Below are 21,310 nucleotides of genomic sequence, written 5' to 3'. Positions count from 1 at the left end.
TTTACAGCACTGGATATTTCCTAGCTTCACATGCTCGAATCATTCCCTGTTTTCATGATGAGAGTCCTCAGAATTTTAAAATAGCAATACACAGAGCTAAATTGGCCCTTGGCTTATAAACAAAGTTTGACTGCAGTTCAGAGCATTTCAAATTAGATGAATGTGCTACTAAACCAACACTTTTGCAGAGACCAAAGTCCAATGTAACACTTGTACCAGTGATTCCCAGCCTGATGAGATGTGGAGAAGTGTGGCTCAATGGTTAGAGCGGCAGACCCTGATGCAGAGGTCTGGCCCGGGACCAGGGTTCAATACCCCGCCTCGCGGGTCTTGGGCTCAATTTCCTCGGACCTGATAATTCTCGCCTCGGTGCCTATTCCAATCATGGAGAACCACTCTGCAACTCTGGGCAATAGCTTGCTTAATCTCCACAACGGCACCAACAGCGCTAGGATGCTTGGCTTCACCTTGGGGGTGCCCAGGAGTGGACATTTCACAGGGAAAAAGCCAGGAAGGGTTTCTAAGCGGTATACGGGCAGCGCTGGGACACTTCCATTGGAGGTAGCTGTGCGCTTTACAAATGCTGGCATTTGATGACGAGGAATGATTCAAGCATGTTAACTGCCCAGAATTTCGCTTCTCGCTCACATCTCGGGCTATTCCAACCCTACCATAGATTAAGACCTACATCCTATATGGGACGGCTGCAAAGTATCAAACATTAGTGGGGTAACAGAGAAGGAGAATCAGAGTAGGGAAAACTGTTCCACTAGATTGAACCATTAGATAGAGAACAATCCAGAGCAGAGGCTTTTTACACACCAGAAGCCTTCAGGATGCTCTATGACACAAACTATATCCAAGTCCATCAAAGAGGTTTCCTAGATTATGATTTTTCATGCTGGGAAATTACAGACGAGAGCCCGTGCATGGCAGAGAGAGATATAACATTCTGCTAACAGAAGTACAACACAGCAGGAAAAGACCTCCCCACGGCCTAAACCTTGTTTAAGAAGGGTAATTGTTGTATTTGGTTATAAGGTGCCTTAATCAAAGTACTGATATCATTGCTTTATAAATCTCAATGGGTGATTCAAAGACAAAACAATAGGTCGCACTCTATTCTGGCTTTTAGGCTCTCGATCGGCCTGTACTTTCCTATCCCTCCAACCTGATTACACCTTCGCAGTCAACTAGTTGTATAACATCATCCACTTAAAACAGTCTCCCAGGCTACACAATGAGAGACAACAGTTGTGGTGTTAGGACTCTCCACATACAAGGCTCCATAAGCTGGAATTCTATCCCTTTTCTATTCACTTTCTAGATTTTAGAGGCACGAATACAATCAAGACCAGCTCAGCCTTTTATCATTCTCAAGTTGGTGTACTCAGTGTTTAAAAAAGTACATGGTTTTACACTGAATGTGACTCTATGAAAGATCCAATGCTGGAGAAGTCAGAGAGCCAGCACAAAATGTCACTTCTCATTCAGATGAAGGGTCTCGACCATCCTGAGCCTACTATAGATTAAACAAAGTATATATGGGAAGACGACAAATAAAGAGTAAGCAGTATTAAACATTGGTTTCATGACACAGCAGCCCCAGACTGCTAGTGCGTCTCACAGCTGCTGCTTAACCATGAAGCTGAGATTCAAACCAACATAAAATGCATAAAATATTCCAAAAATAAGCACGTGATGCAAAGCTCCACAGATTCTACCAGATGAGTAATATACTGTTGTTGCTCAGGGTAACCGCTGCATATGTCACTAAACTGTTTAGAAGCAGGCTTCAATATTTCTGAAGAAAAACACATTGTAATATTGAGTCGGTCAGCAGACTCGTTTGGATTAAATATGTAAAAAATGCAGAAATATAATGATGGATTGGCATTAATGCCTTTCAGCAGTTTACATCTCAAATCAAAATGCGGTGCAGTTCATGCTGTTTACTAGAATCCCGTGATTGTAATTCATGAGAACCTTACATTTATGTTCTTCTATTATGTCGTAAGGCATTTATTGCAAGTAATAAGTAGAATGATGTAACCAATAGAAACATAGAGTTGTTTCATTTTCTATTTATTGAGTGGTGGTAGATCGCTACTCTTTTGACACAAATGCATCCGTCCTATGGCTTGCTTGTTGCACTGATGAAGTCCATAGTATATTTGCCTTTTTAAGTTCTTCACAGTGAGCTGAGAAAGTGCCCATTGGCCAGCTGCTTCCTGGGCTCTCTTAAGTCCCTTCTCCTTTTCCATACCGAGTCAAAACGATCCAAATCAACCAACCTTCTTCCTGTAGATCAATATAAAGGACTTTGGAGAGGTCTAAAGCAGCATGGAGAAGGTGTCCCTTCACCAAAACTGAGCCTGTGGGCACTCACGATGAGCTTGTGATTTGGTGTTTCTCAAGAGGTTCACCCACTCCAAGCGCTTGGAGCCTGTGTGCACTTATCACGATGAGCTTGTGATTTGGTGTTTCTCAAGAGGTCCGCCCACTCCAAGCGCTTGGAGCCTGTGCGCACTTATCACAGGGATCTTGTGATTTGGTGTTTCTCAAGAGGTTCGCCCACTTCAAGTGCTTGGAGCCTGTGTGCACTTATCATTATGAGCTTGTGATTTGGTGTTTCTGAAGAGGTCCGCCCACTCCAAGCGCTTGGAGCCTGTGCGCACGTACTACAATGAGCTTGCGATTTGTTATTTGTTAAGAGGTCTGCCCGCTCCAAGTGCTTGGAGCCTGTGTCCACTTTTCGCGATGAGCTTGTGATTTGGTGGTGCTCATGAGGTCTGCCCACTCCAAGTGCTCTGAGCCTGTGCGCACTTATCATGAGGAGCTTGTGATTTGGTGTTTCTCAAGAGGTCCGCCCACTCCAAGCGCTTGGAGCCTGTGTCCACTTATCACGATGAGCTTGTGATTTGGTGTTTCTCAAGAGGTCCGCCCACTCCAAGTGCTCTGAGTCTGTGTGCACTTGGTATTTGGCCACCCCTGAAAACTCCACCCACATCAGCCACTCTATACTTGTTAGCACTTATCATCTCTGATCTTGTGAGTTCCCTGTACCTTAGCTTGTGAACCACCCCTTCCTGAGTCTGCAGGCCAGAACTGCTTGAGCATGAATCACTATTGGTGGAGACAGTGGTGCATCTTTTCCTACCTCCTGGGGCTAAGCAGAACATGATATCCTTCTGAGGCTGTGTCCTCATTAACCACTCACTTCTGAATTGCACTGATGCATATTTAAATTGCTCTAGTCTCTGCCAGCCCCAGAAGGGAATGGTATTTGTTTTACTCCCTTGGCACTCTGAGACCTCACTGTCCATTTAATTAAGATTTACAATAACGCACAACTATTTTGTGTGCAGTTTTCTAACCTACTTGTCTCCCTTTGCATTTCCGAAATATAATGCAATCCTTCGCTCATTGGAATATGCCCAGGAATCTCACCACAAACTTATAGTCAGGGCTGGACTGACAACCAAAAGCAGCTCTGGCAAATTTTGTCAGACCAGCCTCTATATGGTGCACAGCGAACAAGCACAGCGAGTGAATCAGACAACAAGGGGGGCTTGGGCGGATTCTCCTCACAAGAACATTTTTCGGGATAAAATGGCAAAAATAGTGCATTCTACCACACATTTTTCATTATCTTTTCAATTGTATTAGCTTTTAAAGCATAGTAAATAATGGTCTTACAGTGTACCACGACACACCAATCTGCGGCTCTTCAATAACTCCCTCACTATCACCCTCCAACAGTGCCTCTCATCACTCCATAGCTCCTCTCTCATATGTATGTTATTTGTTTGTAGCGCCTTTCATGCCAGTGTAGGGTGTCGGAGCACTTTGCATTATACACACATCGAGAGACAATGAATCATACATGTGTATTCAATGTATAGAAAATGTTAACAAAGACAAAGGTAACTATAAGATGTAGGATTCACATGTGATACATACTGGTAGGCATTTTTAAAGAGTGCTGGGTCTGGAGAAGCACAAACTCAGTATTCAGAATGTAACACAGTGGTTATGGTTGGCTTTACTAATAAGAATTAATTTCTACCCAACCAATCCCCTTTTTTTGTAACTTTATGCTAATGAGGGCCTGGGGAAAAAAAACATTTCTAACCTGTACCATGCAGTTTTCATGCAACTCCTTGATGGCAGTTCATAGCTCACTGTTTGTTTGTTTATAAAGTTTTATATAGCGCGATCAAGATCCTGAGTGATATCAGAGTGCTTTACAAAGGAAGGAAGGAAGGACATCCAGTATTGACAACAAAGAAGGAAATACAACAGGAATAATCACATATAACCCAGACAAATAAAAGCATTGTTTCCAGACAAATGAAACAAGGAGAATAGTACAATAAACGAATATGTAAAAGTGTAAGAAAGGGGGTATATAGTGCGGAAAAAAGAGCATAGATCCCGTATGGACATCAGGTATGAATACATTAGAGGAATACTTGCATGTTTCCCGGACAAGTGAATCACGGAGAGTAATATGATAAACCTGAATATAACAGGCAACGAAGGGGGGACAGAGAATGCAGTAAAGACAAGCAGCATCACATGAGGGTACAATGGTTCTCGGAACGGTGATTATGAACAAGTGATCCAAGCCCAAATTAAGGTAAAAATGTGTTCATTAGAACTCTTTTGCATTCAAGTTTGAAAGCAGTCGTTGAAGAGATTCTACGTACTTACGGTGGAAGTGATTTCCAAATCCTTGGAGCAGCGCCGGAGAAGGCTCGGAGAGCAGTTCTATTTTTCTTAATGATGGGTGGTTTTAGGAGGAGAGTGATAGCGCTTCTTGACGCTCTCCCACCACAGGATAATTCAAGATTTTGCGCAAGGTACATGGGAGTTTTGAAATGTAGGGCTTTGTGCGCCAGAACAGCAATCTTTAACTGAATTCGAGCTTCATAAGGCAACCATTTAAGAGATTTCAGGATTGGGAATATGTGCTCACTTTGTTTGGTACCTGTGACCAGTCTTGGCGCAGCGTTCAGTGATGCCCTTAGTGGTGCCAGGGTGTATTTGGGCAGGCCGCAGAGCGTCGCGCTGCCATAGTCCAGCCTTGGCACGACCAGAGCTTGTACCACCTGCTTGAAGTCTTTTTGTGGAAGGAATGGTTTGATGTTTCTGAGGGTCTTCATCAAGTGATTAGCTCCCTTAAACACTTTGCTAATATGACATTTCATATTCAGGAGTTTGTCCAGGGTGATTCCAAGAGGTTTGGCTGAATCTATGATGAGAGGGGTGAAATTGAAGGCAGTAAGTTGATTCAGCCAAGGGACTAGTTTAGGGATGTGGTTCGGGGAAAAGATGAAAAGGAATTCAGTTTTAGACGTGTTAAGAAGTAGATGGCTCTCCGTTAGCCAGTTTTGCGTAGCGTTTAGGGTAGTGTTGAGTGAGATGATATTGTCCGGGGATGAGATTTTCAAATAAAGTTGTGTGTCATCGGCGTACATATGGAAGAGAATGTTTGTCGAATTTAGAGAAGTAGCTAGTGGCTCCAAGAAAATGTTGAAGAGGATAAGAGATTGGGTGGACCCTTGGGGGACACCCATGAGTACAGGAAATGGCAGGGAGAGGGAGCGGTTTGCCTTGATTCTTTGTGATCTATGGTGAAGGAAGGACGAAAACCATTGTAACACCCGACCTGAGAAACCCATCCTGATCTTCAGAATGGATAGGAGGTTGTCGTGATTCACTGTATCGAAAGTGGAAGACAGGTCCAGGAGGATTAGGAGGCATGAGTCATTTTGATCAATCAATCGTGTGTGTGAGAGACGATTCGGGTGACTGTGCCCCTTCCGGAAGCTGGATTGATGCTGGTCTAGGAGTTGGAAATTCTCTATGTGAGCACAGAGTTGGGATTGTACGCATTTTTCAAGTAGTTTGGCTAATGTGAGAATGTTGGAGATAGGGCGGAAATTATTGAAGTCAGAGTTATCTGCGTTAGGTTTTTTTTAGTATAGGTGACACCTGCGCTGCTTTTAGGCAGTCAGGGATCGTGCCTTGTGAAAGAGAAGCATTTACAATTCTTGTCCAGGTGGGGATGAGTACATTCTGGATTTCTTTGAAAATGGGCGGAGGCAGCGGGTCACTGAAATGGTTAGATGGATTGATTTTCTGAAAAATCTTGTTGATGTCTTTTTCACTGAAAGGGGTAAAGGTGTCCCAAGTGGCATTGTTCTTGGTACCATATTTTGCGGCGTATAAGACGACTTTTTAACCCCTTAAAATATTCTGGAAAGCCGGTGGTCATCTTATATGCCGGTTGCCAAATTTGACGGTATGTTTTCATGCGTTTTTACATAGAGCAGACTTCACCCGAAGGTGTCAGACCGCTTCTCAATTAGAAATGGTGCAGCTTAGGGAACTCAAACACAAGAACGAACGCGCGGACTTCACCCGAAGGTGTCAGACCGCTTCTCAATAGGAAATGGTGCAGCTTAGGGAACTCAAACACAAGAACGAACGTTACGTAGGCGATGGTGGCACTGTGGAAGTATCGAAACAGAACAACACAATATCAGCCCTTCGCCAGGCACTGTGGAAGTATCAAAAGCAAACCCACTGAAAGCGGTCTTGAAAGAGGAAAATAAATTACAGTTATGGTACCGGTAATCTGCCAAAAACATTGAATTTTCCTTAATGCATCCAGCAGCATATCCACCCTATTTATTGTTCTCGAGACACAGGGCAAATCATCTGGCTCCACCACAGGCTATGCTAACGAACAGAAGTACGGTACTTTGACCAGAACTGATGGCAGTCAACTAAGGGCTACGGTAGCCAACCCAGAACAGCTTAGGGAACTCAAACACAAGAACGAACGTTACGTAGGCGATGGTGGCAACGTGCATGTATCGAAACAGAACAACACAATATCAGCCCCTCGACAGCAAGAGGCAACAGTGCGGCCAATACTGCACGATTGATCTAAAGACAGGGCACTCAAACACTGTGCAAGTATCGAAAGCAAACAAATGGCGCCGTGAGTCCTACCTAGACTGCAGCTGCACACGCGCCTCCAACCGCTTGCACATCCCCAGGCAGACGAGGCAGCAGGACGTCCGAAAATATAACGGGCAGTGCTGAAGCACCTAAGATGGCGGCCCCCACTGTGTTGCACGTCTGACACGCGCTCCTCCACATGTGCTGATCTCTCTCTCCTTCCATAAATCTCACGCTCATCGGAAGGAGAGGAGCGTTGGACTGCGCTTGAAGTGGGGGTAGTCTTATATGGCGAGTATAGCACGAAACCTACATTTTATCAAGAAAAGTAGGGGGTCGTCTTATACGCTGGGTCATCTTATACGCCGGAAAATACGGCATTCAGGCTATTAGGTTTGCTCTTTACTGAGAGGTCAAGGGGTGGTTCGGACCCTGGGGATGGTAGGAGTGCCTTCTTGGTAGCAGGATCAATGGAGATGAGCCTTGATTTCTCAGTGAAGAAAGCAGCAAGATCATCGCAAGACGGTGGGCTGCCTCCAGAGTCAGAGTTGTTTGGGCCTACAGTTGATTGCTGTTTGACCAACTCAAATAGTTTCTTGGGGCGGTTTGCAGCTTGATCCAGTTGATGTCTGAAGTAGTCTGCCTTGGCGCTCTTGATTTGTTTGCTGTAAAAACATTCAACCTCTCTAAGGATTTTTAGTTGTTCCAAGGAGGGATTGGATCTCCAGGAACATTCAGCTGCCCTAAGGTTGTGGCGTTCCGTGTTTAAATTGTCTTTGTACCAAGGTTTGGATATTTTTGTTGAGACATTTTTTTGTTGGAGCGGTGCAATGTCATCCAAGACGTTGGAGATGGTCGAGTTGTAGGAGTCAATGAGTAACTGAACATCGATCAAGTCTGCTTGGGAAGAGAGGGCAGATTTACAGTGGGCTGCTAGATCAACTGAGTTTATTGATCTGAGGTCCCTTTTCCAGACCTTTGATTTAGTTGGATGAGCCTTCCTCAATGCTACCTCCCTTTTTATATAAAAGATGATGCAGTGGTGATTGGACCAGTCGCAAGGGGTAATGATGCCAATGTGATGGTCTGCCCTTTCGATATAATGAGGTCTAAAGTTTCACCTTTGTTGTTAGTTGGCTTGTCAGAGTGATGAATCAGTTCTTGATCATTCAAGAATGCTTTCAGGCAAGTTACCGCTTGGTCATTGGTGTTAGAACAGCGAAGGTTGAAATCACCAAGGAAAATTTGGGACACGGCTGAATCGATATTGCCAGAGATGACTTCCATTAGTTGCTCGATGAAGGGGAGATTGTATCCTGGGGGGTGATAAAAAGTGTGAAGTTTGCAAACCGGGAGGTTATTACTAGAGACACTGAGACAAAGGTATTCAAAGGCGGAGGGCGAAGAGGACTCTAAGTGAGAAATCGAGAGTATGTTCCTATGAATACACGCTAGGCCACCCCCCTCCACCCAACTTCCGGGCTCTGTCTAGCCTAATTATGCCGTGAGTGGGAGGTACTAGTAGGTCTAGGAAAGGGGTGGGGGTGGGATTTAGCCATGTTTCAGTGAGGATGATAATGTCTAAATCTTTGTGTTGGATGAGATCAAAGATGTCTGAGGCGTGTTTATTGTCTGACCTGCAATTGAGTAGTACACATTTAAGTCGTGGAGGATGAGTGTGTGAAGGAGACTGATTGACATTCACTCTCTTGAGGTTGGCTTTATTGATGACTCTGGGACTGTAAGGAGGTTCTCTGTACGGGTTGGAATGGATGGATTGTATTTGTTCGGCGGGATCATGTTGGATTGGGACCTAGTAGAGTAAGAGTTGTGAAGGTCATTGAGTTCAGTGGGTGACAAGTAAGTCTCACATCTTTTGGAGTGGGATGGTGCATTAGCTAAGAGCATGGTTTGCGAGACTGGGGCTAAGAACTGGCCCAAGCGCTCACTCACACTAGGGGGGCTCCTAGCAGGTGCGTAGAGGTGAGGAGGGAGCTGATCACTGGGAAAAGATCATGTGAGAGAGCTTTCAGGTCATGTAGTTCAGTAGTGAGGAGGAGGAGATATTTTCTATGAGTCCGACGAGTAAGACAAAACTGTATATAGCTGTGAGCCTAACTAGTATCCATGATAGCCAGATAATCCAAATTACAGCGTAGTCTTAAAGAAGAGTGATAAAGATTAGATGTTCCAGTCAATTTGTAATAGAACCGCTGGCAAACATCAAATAATATCCCCGTCACGACCGTGATGCGTCTTCGGCACTCGTCGGACCCATAGAAAATGTATAATATTTTGGGAAAATAGTGGATTTATCTTCCATATACATCGGGAATTCTTGTCCCATATTTGCTGAGAGAAGTTTTATTCGATTTTCGTGATGTTGATCCTTTAGAACTTCTTCTTCCATGCATACCAGAAGCTCTCACTATTAGCAGAAGCCCTGAAGAAGTCCCTAGTTGGGACGAATCGCGTCGGCTGTATGGTGCTTCACCTGTTTTTTTAAATAAAGGAAACCAATCTGGGAAACTTCATGTTTTTGTGACTGATTGAAATTGTAAATCATATGCTAAATGTTGTGGTGCACCTTTGCTATTATAATCAACTTTTCGCCAACAAGCTCTTTTCCTGGTGTAGAGAATAAGGTCATTGACTCGGCTGCCTTTGTTTGTGCAAAAGTAGACGTCCGAGATTAAGGTTTCAGGCCTAGCCCTAAGAATGTGATGCTTGTGTTTTTTGGCTGCATTTTTCGATAGGTTGGTTGGGTAGTTGACGATGAATGCGTTAGATCCTGAAGGATCGGTACTTAATTCCATTTTGAGAGTTTGTCAGATGATCTTAATGATATATCCATAGGACGAGGAAGGTGTTAAGAGGAGAGATCATTACCCAGGAGAGTGGGATAATGACAAAGGGTCTACTCCATGATGGCTACACCAAAGCAGAGAGTGGAACCACCCTTTTTCTCTTTTAATGCCCAGACCTGGTGTGTGTGATAGTGACAGCGAGCCCTCTCCACTAGGGCCGTCAAAAGCAGAAGGTTAGGGCCAACCCTTTTCACTTTCAGTGCCCAGCCGAGCAGGGACCAGGGAGGGGGGTGCAACACACCATAAACACCAGTGACCATGGGAAAAAATGGGTGCCCAAGATCAACAACAGTGATAAGCACAAACAAAATAGGCGTCCCTCAAAGTCAACGAACACATTAGGGAGAAAACTGTCAAACAGGAGGTTCCAATGTGACCGTGTTCGTTTCACACACTGGGGTCAGCTGTCTAGAAGAGGTCAGGCATCTGCTCAAACATCAACCAAAAATCCAAAAACAAACAGACAAAAGGGCTTCCAACGGGATACAGAGTGTCTGCGAATAGCCTCAAACACCGGGTGTGGTGGCCATGTTGAGGTCAGGCACGCAGGTGCATGGGTGACCCTCCTCTGGTGCGCCAAATGCCTCCAACAGAAGAGATGAGCCAGTCAACATTAGTCCCTGTGAGCCTCTCATGTCTCTGCATCCATCGCCAACCGCGGCATTACCTGTTCTAGTGGATCTCATTTGTGGACCGAGAAGCCACCATGAAGGGGTAAGGCATCTGAGTCACGAGCGTCCGGCTGATTTTCAAAGCAATGGCATCACATCGGCGTCACTCCTTTGCTGGCCACAGCTCCTGTGAAATGCTGAGTGTCAATCTGTGGTCAAAAAAAGCATCCAGTGCTGATTGGTAGACAAGCAGAGGCCACGCAGGGTAGAAAGCGCAACCATAAATCCGCTCTGGCACAGCGCAGGTGATCTTTTCGGTCTACGGCCCTGGAGACTCGGCGCATCCAGCTTTAACACCGAAAACGGAGGGATCAAATCAGCACCCGTAAAGTGCACACGTCACCATCTCCCTCGAAATGTAAAATTGAGACACTCCGGTCCTCGTCCGGAAAGCTGTACGTCTCCCCTGAAAGGTCCAGGGGACCGATGATCGCAATTGAGGCGATCCAAGCCGCACAGTTGTGGTTGGTTCCAGTGGGAGTAGGGACCCGCTTTCGTCAACCAGCCAAGTGGGTCCTGGTCAGACCTGCAGCGTCTTCCAACTATGCGTCATCATGGGTTCGGGCCGAAGCAGGATGTTTCCCTTCTCCAGGCCGGGGGTTAATGTGGGTGACACTCAGAGGCGCAACTAGAGCCAAATTTCGGGGAGGGCTAAGAAAAAATTTCGGGGGGGGTCTGAACCTTTAATCAGTATGCAGAGTGGAGCTGCAGGGCCTCCAACAAGGGGTGAAACAACAGCAAGACATAATTACCATTCAAATGGTCTTTTAAAGACCTGTTAAACGATCGGGTGCGGCTCTGTGTGTGCCCGGGATCTGTCTCATCCTGGGCTGACACACACGACGGGGGGGGGCTGAAGCCCGGTGAGTTCAATGGGTGTTGCGCGCCTGGTGACACTGGTCGGAGATTGCAGCGGTCACAAGAAAAGAGCCGCATAGAGATTAGATTAGAGTCGCACTATGCTATATTATGATTGTAATTTGTGAAATACACAGTAACAAAAGGATCTTTGTGTCAAAAGCAGTAACCCACTAAGCTATGCACCTAGAATACTGTTCTGTGATGTACATGGTACACATTCTTTGCAGCAGGCTTATTAACCCTCTGCGCTACCTTAACTGAGTAAAAACTGCCACTAGACAAGACTCCTTCTCTTTCCAGCAGGGACATTAATCACCAGAGTTATCTTGACACTTTTATTGTTGCCTGAAAATGGCTGACTATACAAGGAACTCTGAAGTGGGTGCTTTTAAAACTGCTGCACTGCTACAAAACCAGCCCCAATATCAAAATCAACCCCTAAACTTCCTGCCTCCAGGAAAACGCCTGATGCCCAGTATGGCCAGTCCGGCCATGCTTACGGTTTGCAAAAGGCATATATTTATATGCCAAAAGAAGAGCATTTTTTTCAATCATTAACTATTTTTTGCGAGATATTTTTAATATAAGGTATGTGTAAAAGTATTAATAGGGGATCTCATGAACAACAACAGTTATACATTTCAGTCTGTGCGTGAGTCAAAGTTATGACTGCATGCCAGATTCACACACCCTAAGCGTGCAGGGTCTATGACGTGTATGTGTACTACATACATAGATTTAGAAAATGACTGTTTAAATATTTTAAAATTTATTTTTTCTATGCATAAAAATATACACTCGTTTGCCAATCCCCTGGAAACATCCTCTCCTACACAATTATATGCAGCACATGCGTGAGAATACTCTACATACTGCGCATAAAAACTGCATAAGCAGAAGGCCTGGCTGCATGAATAACAATGTTTTTGGTTTTGTTAATTGCCTCTTATGTACGCATGTGCAGGACATGAAAAAATATGTGTTACTCAATTGCTCAAATCCAGTGTGGTGCAAAACAAAAGGCACCCACCGAATTACCTACATATCCACTGGTATGGCACCAGGACTAACTAACAATGTATACCCGTTGTGTAGAAAAGCAGTGGGGAGGCCCCTTCAAGGGCTTTAGATTAGATATTGCCAAATTCAAGGTAAGAAAACAATCATAACAAAACATGTAGGTGGGTGTTTCTTTATTTTGTCAGTCACTAGATAAGGTTATTTGCCTTTATACAGCATTCGCTTCTCCAAGTCTATGATAGTTGACATACATGAACGATACAACTTTGTTAAAAAGCTCGTGATAAACCGAGATTATCAGCAGCACTCCATTGAAATGCTTCTCTTTCTATCTTTTTATTCTTATTTCAATATACTTTCAAAATAGTTGGGTAGTAGGCAAAGCATCTTCATGTTTCTTTAATCGACTTTCTGTACAGAATCCATATCAAACCATCCATTCATTCTCTCAGACACCAATGGGTTTGTTCTTGCTGTCAGTTTCACAAAAAATCCACTAGGGGGCAGTAGAGAACTAGAAATGCTCACTGGTGTTTCCTCTAAAATAAATGAAACTGGTTTGGCTGGTACTTACCAAGCGCCCATGAAGTGGCCGCAAAATTCACCTCGTTCAAGGTTTGTACCTTTAGAATAGGAGTAGAAATATTTGAACGCGATTAAAAGCTTCAGCTATTTATGAAAAAGCACGTGTTTGCTTATTCTTGTGTTGTTGTGACCTCATATGAACAAGAATAGCACCCGTTACCGCATATGATATTGATACCTCCTCCCACCTCTACCGCCATGATCGACGATGAATCTACTTTGAGTGCCAGTTAAAGTTGCTTTTCTGCTGATGGAATGCAGTGATATCCCAACTCACCGCAGCGCCAGCAATCAAAAGTCCAATGACAGACTAGGCCCCTGTTGTACAGGAGGAGCCCCGAGCCAGAGAGGTGGACACTGCTGTAGTATCATGGAAATGGAAATAAACAGGAAATCCAATTGAATAAGCCGATGCGACCACCTGCGTGAAATTTTAAGACCCTCACTAGATCCAGAAACAGAAAGAAAAAAAACACATTTGTTTTTGTAGTGAGCGTGTTAACGTGCACGTCACGTGGCTACGTGACGTGCGGTGACGTAGGGGAGTGGCGTGCGCAGCGAGGCATTAGCGCGTGAGCTGGCTGGAAGAGAAGACATGCTTAGCGCTCCTTGTATGATACTACTTGAATAAACAGAGTAAACCTGAAGCTTGCCTCCGAGAGTTATTGGGGGAAGGAAGTACATCATTACAGTGGCGACGAGGGTGGGATCAGCGACCCACGACCCCCACGACGCCGACTACGCGAAGAGCGAAGGAACGAAGCGGAGTCGCGGAGCGGAGAGCAAGGAAGGCCCGAGGGAACGTGCAGCGACCACACCCTGACCGGGCACCACAAGGAGCGCAACGCAGTCGACAGTACGTGAACCGAACACTGCAAGGGTGCGGCGCGCAACCTGTTGGGAACCGCATCACAAACCAAAGCAGGAAACCAGTTACGATCTAGGCCCACAGGTACCGCACTGGCTACCCCACCTGAGCGGGAAGGGGCTGAAAGGAGCAGCCCTCCACTCTTACTTGGCGAGGAGGAACGAAACGGCGCGCCGGGGAGCCCGAGAAGCCAGGAAGGCGCGCCGCCCACATCCAAGGGCGAGAAGATGAGCGCGCAAGCGGGGTTTGCGATAGCACCTGTCCAGTTCCTTCCCAGACCCGGGGAACCCCTCATGAAATGGGAGGACTGGAAGGAGTACATAGATAACTTCATAGAAGTACTGGAAGACGAGAGTGAGGAGAAATTCAAGCCTCCGAGAAAGAAACGTATCCTACTGCTAAACCTGGGCCCGGAAGGCCTGAGGATCTACAAAAGCTTGGTTCCTAGGAAGAGAGAGGCGGATGATGACGACGTGTACGCGCATGCAATGGAAGACCTGGAGGAACACTTCAAACCATCGGTGTGTGTCTCAGTGGACCGGTTTAACTTCCAACAAAGGAAACAACGACCAGGTGAAACCGTGGAAGAGTATGTGGCGGCGTTGAGGAAACTGGCGGCCTCATGCAAGTACGCCAACTGGGAAAGTGAATTCATAAAAGACCAAGTGGTGATGCACACCACGTGCACGAACGTGCATGACAAGCTATGGGCAGCGGGAGACACCTCACTCAAGGACGTGCTGGTGATAGTCAAGAGGGCCGAACTGGCGCGAAGGTGTGCGGCGGCCACGAAGAAAGAGAGTGTGCCCAGCGGGGTAGTGAATAAGGTAGACAACGAAGAGCAACACAAGGAACACCAAGTGCGGAAACCACCAGAAAAAGGCCCGAGCAAGGGACAAGGCAACCCAGGCCCCTCCGGCAAACCGGCCGGAAGTAATAAACGGTCTTGCTATAGGTGCGGAAGTTGGGCGCACGAGGCGCACGACCGGAAGTGCCCCGCGCTTCGCGCCAAATGCTTGTTTTGTGGAATTGTCGGCCATTTTGAAAAAGTGTGCAGGAAGAAGGCTTCCAAAAACGCAGTGAAGTACGTCGATCAAGAAGCGGAAGAACCAGACGAGGGGGCCGAAGAAGAGGTGGTCACGGTCCTCTGCATCTATGACGAGATTTTGAGCGTGGATGACCGCACTCGTGGAAAGGACGGAAGGAGAACGATGAAACCGATAATGGACATGAAGATAGGAGGCGTGGAACTCCAAGTGGTGGCGGACACAGGATCACCATACACCATAATTCCGAGAAGCGTATGGGAGGAGAAATTTGCCCCGCAACTGGGCCCTGAATTGGACAGACTGGACATACGCCCCGTTACATACAATGGAGACCGGATCCCCATGGCGGGATGCAGGAAGTTGAACTTTGAGTTCAGGGGCAGGTCGGCCAAGTGCAAGCTGTACGTCTCCGAGAAAGGCCCATCGGTCCTGGGGTGGCTCGACCAAGGAGACTTGGGAATCAAGTTGGATCCAGGGGGCAAGGAGCAAATACTGCTGACGGAGCAAGAAGACGGGCTGGACACGGCCAGATGGAAGAAGGAATTCCCAACAGTCTTCGGGGGCACAGTAGGAAGGCTCGACAAGTTTGCGCACAAAATCATACTCAGAGAGGGCGCAACACCGGTGGCCCACAAGGTGAGAAATATCCCGATGGCCGTGAGGGACGAGGTAAAGGAGGAACTACGGCAACTGGAGAAAAGAGGGATCATCGAGCCGATTACTTGCGCAGAATGGTTGGCGCCGTTGGTGGTGGTGAAGAAACCCAATGGGAAGGTCCGCCTATGCGTGGACCTGCGTGAATTGAACAAAAACATAGTGGTAGAGAAGTTCCCCCTTCCCCGGATAGAAGAGATGTTGGCCAGCACGAGGGGCGTTCGATGGTACTCCACCATAGACTTAACGTCGGCTTATCACCAGATTGCATTACACCCGGAGAGCCGCAGACTGACCTCGTTCATAACCCCCTTCGGGTGCTATCAATTCCGCCGCATGCCGTTTGGGCTAGCCTCGGCGGCTGCGGTATTTCAAAAACTCATGCACCAGCTGTTCAAGGACATTCAAGGGGTCCAATACTTCCAGGATGATATATTAGTGATGGGTTGCGACAGAGCTGACCATGACAAGAAACTGGATGTGGTATTAGGAATCCTGGAAAAGAAGGGCCTCACGGCAGAGTGGGCTAAGTGCCGCATAGGAATGGAGAAGGTGACGTACTTGGGCCATGAGATAAGCGCACGAGGAGTAACCCCCAAAAGGGAAAATGTGAAAGCGATCTGCGACGCACCCCCACCGGCCAGCAAGGAGGAGGTCCGATCCTTCCTGGGGATGGCAGAATACTATGGGAAGTTCATAGAACACTTTGCCTCCAAGACCCACCATATGAGACTGTTGACCAGAGAGAACAGCGAATTCCGGTGGTCGGAAGATGCCCAACAAGAATTCGAGAAGGTGAAAAGAGAGGTGGCAGGGGCTGTCCCACTACAAGGATTCGACCCCCAAGGAAATACAATACTGACAACGGATGCCAGCGACAAAGGACTGGGAGCAGTCCTCATGCAAGACCGAGGCCAAGGGAAAGTGGAAACGATATGCTTTGCGTCCCGCACCCTGAACGACACTGAAAAAAAGTACAGTGTGATCGAAAAAGAAATGTTGGCGGTGGTGTGGGCCATGTCACGGTTCAGGCAATTTCTGTGGGGCACCAGGTTCCGATTGAGGACGGACCACAAGCCACTACTCAAGGTACTCACATCCAGTGGGCATGCTGACGCAACGCCGAGGATCTCAAAAATGTCACTCAAATTGATGGAGTTTCGATACGACGTGGAGCACATCCCAGGGAGTAAGAACAGAGTGGCTGATTATCTGAGCAGGGCGGCAGCAATGGAGCCCAGCACGGAACACTGTGAAGCGGCGGAAGAATGGGTCGCACTCACTGAAGACCTGGAAGTGATCATAAGCAAGCAGGAATGGAAACAAGCGTATGAAGAAGACCCTGTCCTGGAAGAAGTGAAAACCCATATAGTGATGGGGTGGCCAATCAAAAACAAGACTCAGCGAGGCCTCATTCCATATTTCGAAGTTAAAGAGGAACTATCAATCGATGACCAAGGCATCTTCGTATACAGAGGAGAGAGAGTCATACCTCCAGCAAGGATGATTCCCAGGCTGATGGAGATGCTGCACGAAGGCCATCTGGGAGCAGGGAAGTTGAAACTAAGGGCCAAGCAGAATTATTGGTGGCCGGGGATGGACATAAGAGCGGAAAGACACGTGTGAGAATGCCCGAGGTGCCAGGGCGCGGATAAAACACTCAAACCGTTGCGTCCAGCCTTAGGAAAATTTGATCCCCCGAAGAATCCATGGGAGGAACTGTCCATAGACATTTTGGGTCCGATATTAAACGCCCAGGGAATACAGAAGTACATCTGCGTAATGATAGATAGATATTCCAAATGGCCAGAAGTGAGGATTGAAGAAACCATGGACACGGAGAGGATAGTGAGCTTCATGGCTGAAACTTTTGTGAGAGAGGGCATCCCAAAATGTGTCCTCAGTGACAATGGACCCCAATTCCGTTCTGAGAAATGGTCCCAGTTCAAGCAGAGAAATGGTATCACGGCAAAGCACACATCAATATACCATCCCGCAGGTAATGGCCTGGTGGAACGTTTCAATAGAGTAGTGATGGGCTCGATACAGGCAGCGATCTCAGACAACAAAGACTGGGAAGCAGAGATCTGGCACATGGTATGGGCATACAGAATAACACCCACGAGCACAGGCTATAGTCCCTTCCAGATCCTCAGAGGTCGTGAGCCTTTCACTCAGGACAACAGGATATGGAAGGAAAGAGTCATCAAGAGCGAGTGGTCACCGGCGGTGGTTCAGGCCAATCTGGAGAGAGCCCAAGCGGTGTACACCAAACACTACGATGCGCGGAGGAATGTGAAAGACACTGTTTTAGGAAAAGGCGAATGGGTGAGAGTAAAACTGGCCACATTGCAGAAGAAGGGAGAAAGCAAGTACAGCAAGCCACTACAGGTAGTGGAAGTCAGAGGCAGAGCAGCTTTGTTGAGCGATGGTAATGTGTGGTCGCAGGACCGCATGGCCAGATGCAACAGAATACTCTGCTGGAGAGGCAACAGAAGTGATGAAGATAGGGAGAACAGCAGCGATGACCCCAATGAGTATGGGGGAGAGGATTTGGACATTGGTGAGACGAGGCAAGAGGACCAAGAAATGAGTGGGGAGCAGATAATTGAAGAGGATAGAAACAGGAGTGAGCCTAGTGCGGCCGCGCTAGGAAGTGGTAACGATAATGCAGCGACAACTGCCACGTCCCCGGTAAGACTGACGAGAAGGGGCAGGGCGGTGGTTCAGCCTGCGAGGTTCAGAGACTATGACATGAGCCAGGACTTGTACATATGAGTGTTGGGAAAAAGGGAGATATGTAGTGAGCGTGTTAACGTGCACGTCACGTGGCTACGTGACGTGCGGTGACGTAGGGGAGTGGCGTGCGCAGCGAGGCATTAGCGCGTGAGCTGGCTGGAAGAGAAGACATGCTTAGCGCTCCTTGTATGATACTACTTGAATAAACAGAGTAAACCTGAAGCTTGCCTCCGAGAGTTATTGGGGGAAGGAAGTACATCATTACAGTTGTCTATGGTTGTTTACTTAAGTCGCTTAATGTTAATGCAACATGGATCCCAGGGAGGGAGCAGTGCCTGTAGTCAAACAATCATCAAGGAACCATCGTTACCAGGAATCCCGAAGATGTTTCTTTCTGTTTCGCACCGTAGCGTCTGTGCACTTTTTTCACCCTTAGGCTGTGAACCTCACCCCAGTCTTCTTTACAATATTTTTGGTCCTGATGAAAGCCAGCTAATGGAATCTACTGGCTGAAACATGAGGACCTTTTTATTGGATACATGAGTTAAACCCAAACTTGCAAGGTATCCACTTCAACGTATTTTTTTAACCCTGCCCGGCCGCATTATAACATGTACTCCTTTTTTAGGGGGAACCTATAAACGGTTTTAAATCACAAATCACTAAACTTCCTTCACCACCGAAAAACCCTGCTCTGCTGTAGTTCAGGCATCGTAGAACACCCAAGGTGCACTCGCTGCCTTGGGTGGGAACCCAGTGATGAAGCATGCCACCAACTAAGTTGGTGGGTGAGGGTTCTTTTAAAAAACTGAATGGTTTTCTTTGGACACAAACTGATCATTCCTTTAAAGGCCAGTCCTTGTTCATACAATAAATCACACAACAAACATCACCTAAAATATGATAAAAATGCACAAAAGAATATTCCTTCAAAATGTGAAAGCGTTGTGTGAAAGTCCAATTCAAGTGAGCACACGAATGTAGAGTATTCCAAAATAGGCTGGTTTATTGGTTTATCACAAGTAGGAAGAAACTGCAGCAACAGTGAGGCTATAACTCAACAAACTGACTTATCATTGTTCCTTTGAATAAACACATTCTAACACAGAACACAAGTAACAGAAGATACCATATGCCTAACCAGGGAGGGAATAAACATCACATGGGTCAAACCAATACATATATAACAAAAGAAGGAACAAGATCCCACACATCTACCTTTCTGAAACAGCTAGAGATTTCTTCTTTACATTTGATCAGACAATCCAACCACCACAATTCTATTGAAGTTCCAAATCCGACCATTCTTAATTCTGGCAGCACTACAGAACAGTATGGTCACCTAGTACGTTGTACTGAAATGTGAAACACCTCGTCTCGTTTTAGGTAATTTCATCTTGACCCAGTCACCTACCCGGACTGTTTTGGGTTTGACCGCCTTGCGCCGATCATCATTTTCTTTCCTACGCAACAGCAGTCTCTCTACTTCAGCGTGACACCTACCTGATCACAAACATTCTCCAAATCATTGTTGTACCATCTTACCCATGGAGGATTCATGTGAGTGTTGGGAATATGTTTATTAAACAAAAGAAATGGAGTAGCACTGTGACGTTGTGAGGAGTGAATACATCCTCCTCCACTCTCTGTTCCACTACTTGCACCCAATCTTAGCCATTGGAATTGGCTATTTGAATAGTCTCTTTCAATGTCCTGTTAAATCTCTCTACCATTCCATTACTCTTGGGATGGTAGAGAGAATACTTTTTGTGCCTGATGCTCCTTTCACCCAGAAACTTTTCCATTTCCCTGGAAGTGAGCTGCAGTCCTTTATCTTATAGTATACTGACCAGATTACCTTCTCTACTAAATAACGCAGACACAATTTTAATCACAGCCGAGATATTTATTTCAGATGTTACCGCAATCACCCAAAAAACATGTTGAAAGCAACTAATAAGTACTTGTTAACGCCTCCTTTATGAATAGGTCCAAGAATGTCAAGACCCATATCCTCCCAAGCATCACTTCTGATGTCTCTGAAAGTCATGGGAACATATCTCACTTTCATGGTCTGATCATTAATATTACATGCTCCACTATCTCTCACACACAGTTCTGTCATAATGTCCATTCCTGGCCACCAATATGTACACCTTAACCTCTCCTTCGTTTTACATATCCCTTGATGACATACATGTGCTATAGACACCAAATGCCCATGCAATTTAGTGATAGGTAATATTGTTCCTCACACTGGAGTGCAAGGCACTCAAAATCAATGTAAAGACGGGCTGAAAGTGTGCAGAGAGCTGTAGGGATGAAATTAAATGCACGGTAGAGCACGTGATGCAGAGCTTGTGAGGAATTGCTTGTGGTGAAACGCTCGCAGTGCAAGGCTCATGGTGTTGGGCACACGGTGCAGGACTTGCGGTGCAGGGCTTGCAATGCAGGACTCGTTAGAAATAGTACTTGAATAAAAGTCCAGCTCCAACATTAATAAGTGGAAATAGGAAATCTGGCAACACGTGTAGAACAAAAAGCATGTAGAGAGCAAGGTATCACAAAACTGAAGCAGTTTACCTGTACAAGGCTAGTAGTGTTAGAGTTTCTTCCACAAGGTAGGAAGCCAGTTGTCGCCAAATGTAAAAGTCCAATTCAAGTGAGCACAGGAATATAAAGTATTAGATAATAGGTTGGTTTATTGGTTGAACACAAGTAGGAAGAAGGTTAACCAAGGGGATGATAAGTATAGTCTAGTGAAAATGGCGCTTCCCTTGTTCCCGGTCTATTCGTTCTCTAAATAAAGTATGTTATGGTGCTTAGGGAGGGAGTCATCATCCACAACCCCATCAATCAGATCTCAGCATGAAATCCTATACAATTTTAACAATATCCTAGCACACATAGTCAGATTTCATCATGCTTATCACAAAATATATAATACAGCAACAATTGTTCTTCTTAATCGTTTCAGTCTTTATTCCAGTTGATCCTGCCAACATGTGTTTCGTCCCTTAT

The 21,310-nt window shown here is 46.1% G+C and overlaps 1 protein-coding gene across 11 annotated transcripts in view; it reads right to left on the bottom strand.

Annotated features, from left to right (window-relative positions):
• PROM1 (prominin 1) overlaps positions 1–21,310 on the bottom strand; it is a 630,080-nt gene that overhangs the window by 287,995 nt on the left and 320,775 nt on the right. The gene's annotated exons all lie outside the window — the stretch shown is intronic.

This window comes from Lissotriton vulgaris, chromosome 3_2 (genome assembly GCF_964263255.1).
Source record: "Lissotriton vulgaris chromosome 3_2, aLisVul1.2, whole genome shotgun sequence".
Lineage (NCBI taxonomy): Eukaryota > Metazoa > Chordata > Amphibia > Caudata > Salamandridae > Lissotriton > Lissotriton vulgaris.
Note: the sequence above shows the minus strand (reverse complement) of the source record. Positions and strands in the feature narration are given on the sequence as shown.